Consider the following 13766-nt stretch of genomic DNA (forward strand, 5'->3'; position numbering starts at 1 on the left):
AAGTGAGATGAGTAATTTAATAAGCAACTCTCCTTGACTCTGATACTCTTCCCCCAAGTGTATGCCAACCTCAGCCAGAAATACAGCCTAAAAAGGGTTCACTGCTTGTGAGACATAAAGACAAGATAATGATTTATGCAGAGGACCATCTTCCAGGCGCTGACAGGCACTCACTGTCCCATAGAAGTCATCACTGCCGCTCCAAGGAAACAGAAGGAATTCTGCACAGATAGCATGAAACTTTGCTACTTTTCTGAACACATCTTGTTTGAACCAAGTAATAAAAAGAACTTGCCAAAATACAACTTGCCAAAGTACAACAAGTATGGACCTTGGTCTTGCTCCTAGAAAAACATAACATACATTAAAAAATACTTTAAGAGGTGGATGAAGGTGAACTACCATATTTGTTATTTCCTATATTAAACCAAATAGTCTTACAACATGAATCCAAAGCAAATTCTTTGATGTATTGAAAGGTTATACCTGTGAAGCTATCAGAAAAAGTCTGAATTCAATAATATGATGACCACTATTCATAAAGTGTTTGAAATGCTTCAGTATTTAATTAGAAATGTAACCTGGTTTTATATATTTTTTTAATATTTTTAAAAGAGAAAACAATAGACGACATCTGGATTTGTAGTATTTTTTGATATTCTGTGTAATGATAGTGTGCTCCCCAACAATGCCCCAATAGACTACTTCCTTTTTGATGCACCAATTTTCTTTTTTTTAATTTAATTTATTTTGTTATTTACGTCCAAGTTAGTTAGCACATAGTGCAACATTTTATTTAATTTATTTTTTCAATTTACATCCAAGTTATATGATGCACCAATTTTCATCCTATTATTACCTTACAGCATATTCAGTTCATTAGTCCTTATAATATATCCTAAAACTTATAGGAGACATGTGACTTTATTCAGAAAGCATATTTATTCACAATTGGACCCTAGGAACATGGGTGTAGATAGCATAACCAATTGTGGACCAACGTGGCAAAACAATATACATGTCCATCGGGAAAACAAACGAAAAGTTGTAAGTGGAAATTTTGAGGTTCCTGTTCAACATTGTTAAAAAAGAGATTTGGCATTACAGCCATTGTTAAAACTGGCATTTTGGTGAGTTTGCCATCATAACTGCCATATCTTCTCAGCCCTGGCTACACAATAGTACATCCAAACATCCAACATTGGCATCCACATCCTATAGGGAGTTTGTGGAAATACATACTTTCAGGACTTGGTACCTACTAAATCAGAATCCGCATTTTGGCAAGATAACTGGGGTTTCTATGCACAAATTTTGGAAGCACTACTCTAATGCTTCTCAACCTTGACTCCACATTGGAAGAATCTGAGGAGCTTTGAAAAATTAGCCATGCCTGGGAAGCATGCCCAGGCCAATTACATCAGTGAAATAAGTGTGAACAGTACAGTCAAGGCCCCTATTCCTTTTGAGAAGGCTTTCATTCTAGTCTTTTTATCCCTAAGAACACATAAGTCCATATGCAGGGCATGGACAAAATTGGTGATCACTGGACAATTCCAATAAATGTAGTTAATGCTAATATTTCAAAAGCCAAACAGCTCTGTTGAAAATATGAGGCATTGTTTGATTTGGGTCATGATCCCTTTTTATTGACAAAGCATTCTGAAAAGCTCTCTACTCTCTGCCTGCTTAACAATAGAAAGAAACACAATTTCAGATCTCTGAGCCACAAATTGATCTGTATGCCATTGTTTCTCTAGTACATATCTTCATCAATATATGAAAACACGGTTTATTCTCTTTCCCTCCTTGCCATTGCTCAGCTGTAGGTCAATATAGAGTAAACACATGGAAGCCTCCTCTATGACTAGATAAGTAGGCCAGCCACAAAGACAAAACAGAACAAAACAAGGCAAAAACCTCAGAGGCAGCAAGGGAACCAGAGAGCATTCCTAAAATATATTTGAAAAGAATCAGAAATAACTTGATTTTTAACTGCAGATACATGGTACAGCTCCCTAACAGTCTGAAGTGGGGTACTAATACAAGGAAAATGCCATCTGCTATGAAAACAATGCCATAATATTTGAAATCCATCCATAATTATTCATGTAGAATTGTATTTTGAATATGTGAATTTCTGCTGATGAATGTACATATGTATGAGCCAATATATACCTGTGTGTGTGTGTGTGTGTGTGTTTATTTGTATTAAAACAAAAAACAGATGCAACATCTTCTCTGTGATTTGGAACATAATTGATATCATGGAAGTGATTGGCCACACATTAGCCTTAAGGTTTGAGTACAGAACTACATACAGTTTATTCTTTTCTCACTTCAATCACTGGCATATATAACATAAAATCATTTTAAGTAGATATATATGCTAGTTGGACCTCTTCCTATGAGTAGAGGAAACGGGTGTTAAGCATCTCCATGCAGCTGCCATATTCCAGAACAGAGCTTATTCTTAGTCCAGACAAGTTCAAGTGCTCTGCCGTCACCTCTTCAGTGTCATGAGAGAGGGCCTTGTCACCTGGAGCCTTCACTGACCCACTTTTCATTTCATACCAACACACCCTTTTACTAGTGCCATTTCTGTCTGCCTGGGTCCTAGGCAACTTCTGGTGACTTAATTTCTGGTTGTAAATATAACCGTACCTGGTGCGAATGTTCCTTCTTGTAGATAAGCTGAGGAAGTGTAGTCACATCGGAATGGGCTAGGTCAGACAAATTGCTGACAGGGCTCTCCTAGTCCCTGCTGCAATACGAGTTGTGTGGGAGCTGACAAAGCTTTCCAACCCCAGAATTTATTTATTCCCTTGTCAGGAAGTGTTGATTTAGCACAGGGCCAAACTTTCTCATGTATCGTTAAATAGGTCTGAGTCACAAGATGGAAAGATGATGGATACTGAACTCCCAACGCCAGGGTCCAGGTGATGTATTTGTGACAGAAAAGGCCCTTGGTGTTTAAAATTAAGTAACCCTTAAGTAGTAGACAGCAGTATGGTGATCAAGTTCAAAGGCTTAGAAAGAACATGTGATTTACTGCCTCTCCCACGATATAAAAGAGAAGACTATTTGAATTAGGATTATTCCAAAACTTGACACTGATAAAATAGTATTGGTCAAAACAATGAATAAATGAGTGCCTAATGCAGAATTGCCAGCTCAGGAGAATATATGATGGTTGTGGGCTCTGTCAATTCAATTCGTTTCATTAGAGAAAATTTGTGTCAAGATCCTAATCTCTTCAAAACCATCTCCTAGTCTAGGCCACACTATGTCTAGATCGTAGTATTGTGTCTGAAGCAGAATAGGTCCTCACTGACTATTTATTGAATAGTGTGCCCTTATGTGGTATTATTGTGGATTGTATATCAGTTTCAGACAGGTCCTTTGAATAAAAGTATTAAGTTTATTATCTCCTGGACTTTCAGAGAACATAGGGAATTTAAATCTGCAGAATTCTGGAAGAGCCTCAGTGCTCTGTTGCACACAGAGTGGCAATATCACACTTGATCTCATCAGAAATGATGCTGGCTCTCAATTTACCCACCAAAAGGAGAACAAGGTGCCTGAGTTCACAAATAACATTTAACCAGCTGCCAGACTGGCAGGCTTTTCTCGACAACTAGAATTTTAATATTCAGTGTTCTCTCAGGCAAATGCAAGCCTCTTTCTACGGGCAACCATAGATAAATCCCAACACTTTCACAAAGGTCTATCTCACAACAACAACAACAGCAAAACAAAACGAAACAGAAAAGAAAGAAAGAAAAGAAAAAAAGAAAAAAGAAATGACAAACTAAAAGTAATTATGGAAACTAGTAACAAACAAAAAGAAAGTGGTAAGACAAGAGGACAGGACAAGAGTGCACACTGTACTTGAAAACTTTTTGTCTTTCGGCCATTTACTCTACTTTGAAGCTAAAATCGGTTAAAAGCACAGCTGCAAAGAACACTTATTGTTTTAACTCTTATAATATTTGTTATTCTGCATACACGGTGTTAGAAAATATAGCTCTTGGCAAAAATGTTTAAAATCTGTCAGAATCAATGCTTTTTTTCCCCCAATCTCAATTAAATTTCCATGGTGAAAAAAAAAAAAAGATAGCCCAAGTAAAAACACATTTTTTATTTGAAAGCTCATTTCACATTCTTTGAAGAAGTGGTACTATTAGAATCTTGGGTGAAATCTAAGTCCTTACACCATAAAAAGAGACCAATAAATAATATGCTACACTAGACTTTATAGTTGCCAATTCAAGTTTCTCAGTTTAATATTTTGAATAACAGAGTACAAAATGTTCTAGCTTTGGGGGCAATAACTTTTAAAAATCTGGATGACTCAATTCTAAAATGCCATACGGTGTGTGTGTGTGTGTGTGTGTGTGTGTGTGTGTGTGAGTTGTGTGAATGTGTAAAATAAACACTTTGGAATTATACTCTGATGAATGTCAGTAGCTCCTTAGCACAGCCCTAGTGACCCAGTTAATGTCGAGCGCACAGTGCTAACTTGTAAGACCTCCCTTTCCTGCATTGTTACTTTGGAGCTCCTTGAAGAATATCTACTGTGCGTCCCTAGTCCACAGAATCACCCAGCTCCAAACACAGGGAACCAGGGGGCAAGTTTTCATGTCATTTTCTGCTAAGAACTTTTATTATCTCTTGAGAGCCTTCCCTACGCATCTTTGGTGAGTATAAAAAATGTCGAAAGAGCATGAGTATAAGTCTGTTACAATGGCTCCATCTTTACCATATCTCAGATGTGTAAAACTTCAGTTTGAAAATGTGTGTTCAGTGAAGGTCACTTTTACTAGAAAATAAATAAATGCTTTTATGGCAGGTTAATCAGCGTACATGTTTCTGGAAAGAACTACTTCACATCATCATCAATTATCCTGCGGAAAAGCCATACGTACATAGTTTCTGTGAACTCAATTTTATATTCTTTTATAATACATGGCATTATTTTTACAAGGCATTGTAGTACATTTGTTTGAGGTCACATATATTTCTAAGATGGTTTATAATTTTTCACAACTACTGTCATCTTACATTTAGGAATATTTTCTACTTTATCCTTGCTATGTTCTAGCAACTGGAATCACGTTGAGAAGCCGTTGTTCTTCAGTGGGTTCTGCAGGTAGGCACATGGAAAGCTGAGATTTTGCTACTTGTTTCCAGATAAGCAAAGTGTTCGTTTTAACTCTATAGGAAGTTGAGAGAATATGCTAGAGTGCTTTTTAGATCTTGAAACCCCAAGCTCTTCCAAAATACTGTGTAAGTTTAAAATTCCCTATATTATACTCCCTTCTGTTAAATATGTCCAGAGTGTTGTTTTCCTGACCTGCACACTGTTTTAATATTTATGTGTGATATTGAGATCTAATACCTAATTACCCTTCACATTAATGTAAAGCAGGCATCAGATGTGTTTACTATCAGTTTTTCCTATTTATGACCCAATTTTTATGGCTAGCTGTGGTATCTTGACAAATGAGAAAAATCTTCAATTGCTTATAATACAATGCTTAAATTCAATCCTCCCAGTCTGACTTTAACTGAAGAATATCCATTATAAGATTCCAAAATTAGTAAGTCAACATGCACAGAGTTTTAAAGGAAGTGTCTAAGAACTTATTTCTTGTTTCTTGAATATCCTTCTTTTATTCAAATCACATTTTAAAACTCAGAAGGTTGAATGTTTTAAGGAAGATTTGCAGAAAGATACGCTGTTAATTCCATTTCAGTCGCCCACGAAACTGAATTGATTGTTGGTCCTTCTTTCAGCTCAAAGTCAAAAGGGGAGGAGCTTCACCAAAGCTCCAGTCGTTTTCCTACATTGGGACCACTCAGGCGCATGGCCTTCTGTAAGGCAGAGCCAAGAAAGTGCTAGTACCCAAGACTGGTCTAATACTCCAGAGTACTGAGGCAAAGTATAAAAGGTAAATCCTACGATTTGCATGCATCATGCATTGTGAAAACAACCTGGTGAGCAGTAGCTTTGTATCCTGTCCAAGATGGCTGTCTAGAAGGATGGAGAAATCTCAGCTAAAAGAAACTGCAGGTTAACTACAAGATACCTAAATCTAAGGAAACCGTCGCAAGTGACCACCCTTACTAAAGTGTCGAGATACCTCCATCCAAAGCGAGATAATTGCAGAAGGGAGCAAGAGCAAGAAATATCCAAAGAAACCTTTGCCAGATCCAGAGAAGGTGAAATAGACTCATAACAGTATCTATTCAAATAAGATCTTTCCGATCCTCTTCCCAGTCACCCAAGGCTGATGAACAGATAAACTAGATAGCTTTTGTGGAGGAAAGAGCCAAGAGGAAGATCAGTGCCTGGAAGATGAAATACAAAAGCTGTCAAGTCTGCCTATGTCATTCAGCAGTCTCTCACTCTAACCAGGCCCTAATCAGAAAGGGAGGAAGATTTGAAACAAAATCAGGTTCATAGTATTGGTTAACATCTTGGACTGGACATTCCATTTCCTGAGTTAAGATGTGTTAAGACAATGAGACCGTATATGTATCTATTTCCTATGAGAGAGCAGGAAAGCCGTAGAATCTATAAGTTTTCTTGGAGGGGCAAGTCAGACTGCACCCCAGAATACTGCTTAAAGGGATAATGGGAGAAAAGTTTGAGTTAGAATTTGGGTCATAATTCATAGACTTGTGGTCAGATTTTAGGTCACCCATGTTATGCAGGTACAGCTTAATTACATATTATATATCCATAATGACAAACAGGAGCATATTGACAAAAATTGGACAAGTAAAAAAAATCTATCAGAATTCCACGTTGCATCTTGATTTAAGGTATTTTCTTTGTACTCATAAGAGGAGCATTTAATTAGTTATACTTAAGAAAATACCCCTTCAGCGTGCCTGGGTGGCTCAGTCAGTTAAGAGTCTGACTTCAACTCAACTGACTTCATCTCAAGGTCTGTGAGTTCAAGCCTCACATCAGGTTCTGTGCTGACAGCTCAGAGCCTGGAGCCTGCTTCGCATTCTGCGTCTCTCTCTCTCTCTCTCTCTGCCCTTCCCTTGCTCGTGCTCAGTCTCTCTCCCCCCTCTCTCTCTCTCTCTCCCACTTTCTCTCAAAAATAAACATTAAAAAAGAAAAAGAAAAAGAAAAGAAAATACCCCCTTCAAGCAGATTGGACAATTTCTCTCAATGTTATCCTATAAGGAATAGCTCCCAGATGAAACCTCTTATTTTTTTTTAAGTGAAGAAAAAAAAAGCAGTTGCTTTGGAATCAGACAGATGGAATTCTGAGTCAGGATCGACACAATAATTAAATTCTTAGAGTTTTACTTTTCTAAACTTACACTAAAAATTGGGGATGGGGCAGAAGAAGAGACAGTACACCAGTATCTGTCTCATATGGTATGATCACAGGAATGAAATTAAAGAATATTTGTAAAATCCTAAAAATCAAAATAAATTTTAAGTTCTTTCTTTTTTATCCACTCTTCACATAGAAATAAACTGATAATGGACCTTCTTGCAATTTGAACTGAACACATCACCTTCTGATAATGGAAATAGATCCCTGTCCATCCCTAATGCAAGGAAAATAACATGCTGACCACAACTGGATGTTGAATTTTCTGGATGAGAATTGGGCTGCAGACCCTTTTCTATATTATAAAAAAGATAGCAATATAAAAATAAAGTTATTCTTAAAATTTATCTTAAAATTGATCTGCAAGTCAAAACCCCCATATGTAAGTCATATTAATATAGTTACTAGATTTATATCAATATCAATTATTTTTTGGTGTCCTCTAGTTACTGATGATACATCCCTTTTTTCCTTATTTCCCTAAACAAATAGAGCTGAAAAAGAAATTCATCCTACCAGTTTTTCTTAACTATCAGCAAAGGAAGCTACCAAATGCGAAAAACTTTAAAATGCATTTAAAATGTAACTTCTACTTATAAACCTCAAACTCCTTTCCTAAAACTTTGACAAGAAGAAGAATACTGCTCACAGCTCAGCTGAATGACTTACTCCTCCTCAGAAAGCTATTGATTAACTCCCACAACTTGGTGTTCTTTTTATCTTGAAGATTCCACTGAGATCACCATTTCTCCTCAACCAGGCTGAAGCAGCATTTTGAGATTGGGTGGGTGTGAACATTGATTTTTGGAACTGGCAGCTGAGGTCAGCTCTTAATTTTTCTTGCTTTTATCTTTTACTATTAGAATATAATCCATAGTCCTGTGGGGTTAGGATTGAGTAGGAAGGTTTGAAAGCCAAGATACAGCTTCTAAAATGCAAAGCACTGGCTTACTTCATCTGTGAGCTTGGGGTTCCCCACCACAAGTCTGTAAGAATGCATTTAGGCTCCAGTTTGCTCAGTTCAGAAGTAGGATGCTCATTCATGATAGGCATATATTTGGTTATCATTTATTAGAGGTGCAAGGAAGAAGCACAGGAAGAGTGCCAGGAGAGGTATACTACTAAAAGATCACATGAGTTCCCCAGTTGGAGACATCAGTGCTATTGGCAAACAGGACAAGTTTTTGGAATCAGAGGACAAGGGAGAAATCCTTGCTTACTTAGCTCTTCAAACAATACAGTCCATGTGTTTATTGTTTAACAGGCACTGGAATGAAGTATGGAGGCTACCTCGAATAGAACTGCTCTCTCTAGAGCAGTCTCAGAATTGCGGCCTTCTGGTTTGTTTTCTAACGTTTAAACCAGGGATACTCATCAGAATTCTCAGCGCTAGATTAGTTATGAGCATTGAATCAGATGATTCATTTAAAGTATTCTCTATATTGCCAACCTCTCTAAATATTAGGTGTCTCTTCTGTTAGTGTGGAGTAACAGACCTTAGGTTGTCTTCTGAATGAGCAGTGTGTGAGGGACCCACCAACTTTGACCCATTACATATTAATTAAGCTCTATATACTTTATGTGGGCATTGATTTCTAAAAATAATATTTGGCCCATTAGAGTTAAAATTTTCATAATTTGGCACTAAGATAAAATCTTGTTCAAGGGTTAAGCATCTTGTACCTTCTCAGAGCCATTGTTATGAACATCAGTAAGCACAGATTACACGGTAGTCTAGATATGCATGGTGAGAAAGCTGAGCCAAATCTGTGTTGAATTCAGGTTTCTTTTAAAAACAAATCAGAATCAGGATATTTTGCATACAATACGCATCTTTCTTATAAAATTAACTGAGAAAATGGGAGGGAAAACCCATTTACTCTGTTTAACAACGGGAAATTCATACAAGTTGACTCATTTTTACACACACACACGCAGACACACACACATACTTACATGTCATTTGTTTCAAGATTACCTTATGATTCAAATAGTTGTTTTAGTCAGACAGCTGCTATAACAAATAACCCCAAATATCAATGGATGAACATCATTTAAATTTATAGTTTAGTCCAATATGGGTGTTCTTGGTCAGACAACTCTCCTGGGCCACTCTTCTTCAAGGAGTAATTTAAGGAAGGAAATTTCTTCTCTTACTGGGTCTATGGAACTTTGGCTCTTGCCATTTTGCCACTGAAAACAAGGAGGTAAAGTGTTAAGAATGTGTGATATTTTAGGTTCAGGAGTAGACCTACAGTACTTCTACCCATATCCCATTGCCCAGGAGCATGCTACTTGCCCCCATCTACTTGATAGGGGAGTGATGAAAGGGACCCTTAGTATGTGCACAGCAGAAAATTGAAATAGTCCAAACAAATTATAGCATTGCTTTTATCATGGAAGCTCATTACTATGACTATATATGGATTTTTTAGAAAAGTACATACTATTTGTCATTATCAATAACTGAGATATTCTCTAAATAAATACCTTACATTTGCTTACTATATATTTACAGAACGAATGGAAGAAATCACTAGAATTTGTGATCATGCAGTTCCTTTGCCAGATATTAATCTTAGGTTTTAACAAGAAGTGGACAGTTCAGATTACTAAAGCCAAATTGCTACATAACTTTTTATTCACAATTTTTGGTATCATGTGTAAGATAATGATATTCTCTAAACAACTTTCCACCTATACTTAAGCTTGAAAACAAGACCTATATACCAGAACTCAGGTGTTTTCATATAACGAACATAATCTCATTTTGTCTTACTGAAATTGAAAAATACAACTGCATAGAAAACCTCTTTCCTTTTCTTTTCAGCCATAACAAATTTGAATGAACATAACATTCAAGCTGTTTAGTGGTGATTTCTTTTCCTGACATGGTGAATAAAATACATTTCATTGTGATGTGAGTAAAATTTCATGGGGTGAAGCCTATTATACAAGAAACACACCCACGTAAATGTTGTTGAGCCCTTTGTAAGTTGTCATAGGTCTACACGCGAGATCATCCATAAAAAAGTAATATGGCAAATCTCTTATAATTTCATATTTATCTTAAAGTTAATAACGACGAACTGTTGGAAATGTGAGTAAGGGTTATATATATTTGTTATAAGAGATGATTTTAAGTGTGTGCTTGATAACCTCTCTTATCACCTCATCAGATTTAGAGTGATGAAACTATGTATCATGTCATCTGTCTCAAACTCTATTGCACGTGTGATACAATGAAATCTACTCCATGCTTTTTAAACTAATGGTGTCATGATAGATAATTATTTGGCCAATGGTACTTGACTTTTTCATCATTTTAAGTAAAAAAATAATTAAGCATGCTTCATGTATAATAGACATACAGTGTGATAGCATTGTGATGCAGATGACTAGTTCATTAAAAAGTACTTGGCAGAAATGAATTTAATACATTTTCCTCTGGATTGTTGGCTCTGTGGTTAATCACAGAAAAATCCTAATTATCCCCAATTAGTGTGTCTGTTAATCTAGTCAAGAAATTAGAAAACATACTTCCTGTTAGAACAGAAGGATGCATGACAAAGGATTGACAGATAAATAACAGTCAGTCCCTAATCTTCTAATTTTATTTTAATAATATATTCCCCAAGAGGCTATGAGTAACTTTAGATGTTGGCAGCAGTATCCGTACAGTGTTTTCCATTTTGTCATGGTGACATTTCAAACATAATAAAGCATTGCAAGTATAGTATGAAATTGTACCATGATCCCTTCACCAAGACATCCCATTTAAACTTGCCAACTGTCTCAACTATGCCGCTGGGGGGAAATCTAATCATTGGTCATTTCTTGCATTGATCACCAAGTTTCTTTAGGTTTCCTCATCCTAAAGTACTTCCTCAGGGCTTCTTTGATCTTCATGGCCTTCAATTTTGTAGACTATAGGCCATTCATTTTGTAAAATGTTCTTCAATTTGAGGTTGTCATGTTTCCTCATGATTAGATTCAGGTTATGCATTTTTGACAAGAATATCAGAATCCATTCTGTGTGCTTCTCATTGCATGTCAATCTATCACATTTCTGGGAATATTAACTTTGATCACTATGCTAAAGTTGTGTACTAGCTTTAACTACTCTTTCCCGCTTATAGTCAACAAGAATTCTACAGGGAAGTACTTTGAGACTATGCAAATATCCCAATGTTCATCTAACTTTTATATAGTATCTCTTTCATCCATTGATGTTTGGGTTAATTATTACTATGATGATTACCAAATGGAGATTTACTATTTCAATCATTCCTTCTACATTTATTACTTTTTTATTTTGAGAAAGAACTTTCCTCTCTCTCCATTTATAATCAACTTGTATATTTACATCAGTATAGACTCATAGATTCCTATTTTGTTCAAAGGGATGTGTTTTGTTAGTATGAGTATATTGATGTTCAAGTTATCTTCAAAAACATGATCTTTGGATGAGTAGGATGAGGAGTAGGAGGAGGAGATGTTCACAAATGCTGAATTTATGGTGCAGTTCAATATAGTTTATGCTGGATTTAGGATTATGAATACAATATCTTCCTGGATATATAATATCTGAAAAAAAAACCCTTTTGGAAAGCCTTTGACAGTATTGTACTTCTTATTTTATATTATTAAATATTGTATTTTAATAATTCCAGAATTGTCTTATTCTAACCATTCAAGGAGACTCAAGAATGAGACTTCAAAGGGAGAAGAACCAAGTTGGTAGAACAGCATGGAAGTTTTTTTGTGTCTGGCTGATCAACACTAAACCATCCTGCACACCTAGAAAACTGATTTGAGGATTAACACAACAATCTGCACAACCCAAACCACAGAACTCAGCAGGTACGTGGTGCAGAGAGGTGAACTGTAGTAGAGAGAAGTCACGGAGGGCAGGGAGCCATTTTTGCGTGTGGAGAGAGGACAGAGATGGCAGGGGAGAGAATATGGGAAAAGAACCCCTCCCCCAAAAGCAGCTAGAGAGAAAGTGGAAAAGTGGAAACAGCCACAGGGACTGAACTGAAAAGGGAGAAAAGAGAAAGGAGGTTTTAAATTCCATTAAGACTCTATAAACAGGGGGAGTGCAGAGTCTGAAACTCCACAGCCTGACACATGGTGGTGCTCTGGTGGGAAGGGCAAACCTCCAGGAGCAGAGTGAAGTCCAGGCGGTCTCCGGGCCACATGGGCAGAGGTGGTTCCCCTACTGGGAGGACATCTGGTAGAGGTTGTGTGGCTCCCCCACAGTCAAAGGCCCCAGTAGACCTGGGAGAACAACTACATTCACAGGTGGTGGAAAAAGGTCGTTGGGGGTGAAGCCTGGGGCCAGATGTGTGTTGTGATTTTCCATAATCCTTGAAATGCTGCTGCTACACGATTGCATGAACTTTTTCTGGGGTGGGCTGGCACACAGCCACAGTCTCGGCATCTGCAGCAGCGCAGTCCCAGGAATGTTCTTGGGTGCAGCCAGCACCAGGCCATTGCTTGGTGAGTCCCTCCCACAGAGGGGCAATATGGGTCAAAGCCGCAGTCCCTCAGAAATAAGGGATCAGGAAAAACAGCCACATCTGAGATAAAACTTGGGAGGGAGGTGCTTCCTGGGGTGCAGTCATGGACAATGTAGCGGCGGTGAGTGGGCAGAACCTGAAGACAAAGGTCGGTGCGCGATTGTTCTTGGGGAGAACAGAGTTCCGATACTAGAGACTGGGTAGCTGGGTGATGCCATTTTCACCGCTCCTGCACATGCATGTACGCCACAACAACCCACCCCAGTAAGCTAAGCAGTGCCATCTAGTAGAGAAAGGAGATGTTACACTAAGCCCTGCCCAATTGGGCCAACCTCACTATTCAGGAACAAAGATCTCTCTGCCTGCTTACTTTACAGACTATCAAGTGCTTCATAGTTTGACTTCCAGGGGAAAACAAAGTAATTTCAATCTTATTTTATTCTGTTTGCTCGTCCATCTATTCAGTTTTCTTTTCTTTTTTTCTTTTTTATTTCTTTTCTTTTTCTTAAATACTGAAAGAGAAAAAAATATTTTTATTTCCAATTTTTATTAAAAATATTTTTCTTTCATTTTTTCTACTATATTTTTTACTTTTGTGTATTTTTTTTTCAAATTCTCTTTTACTTCTGTCATTTCATTTTATTCTATTTCAGTGTATTCGTTTTTTCAAATTTCCAAACGATTTCCTTTATTTTTTTGTCCCCTTTTTTCTCCACTCTATCAAGCCCTTTTCAACACCCAGACCAAAACACACCTAGGATCTAGCATCATTTATTTGATTTGTGTGTGTGTGTGTGTGTTGTCTTTAATTTTTTAATTTTAATTTTTTTAATTTTATTTTTTTTACTTCATTAATTCCTTTTCTCCCTTCAAAATGACAAAA

The sequence above is a fragment of the Felis catus genome, chromosome C2 (assembly GCF_018350175.1).
Source record: "Felis catus isolate Fca126 chromosome C2, F.catus_Fca126_mat1.0, whole genome shotgun sequence".
In the NCBI taxonomy this organism is placed as follows: domain Eukaryota; kingdom Metazoa; phylum Chordata; class Mammalia; order Carnivora; family Felidae; genus Felis; species Felis catus.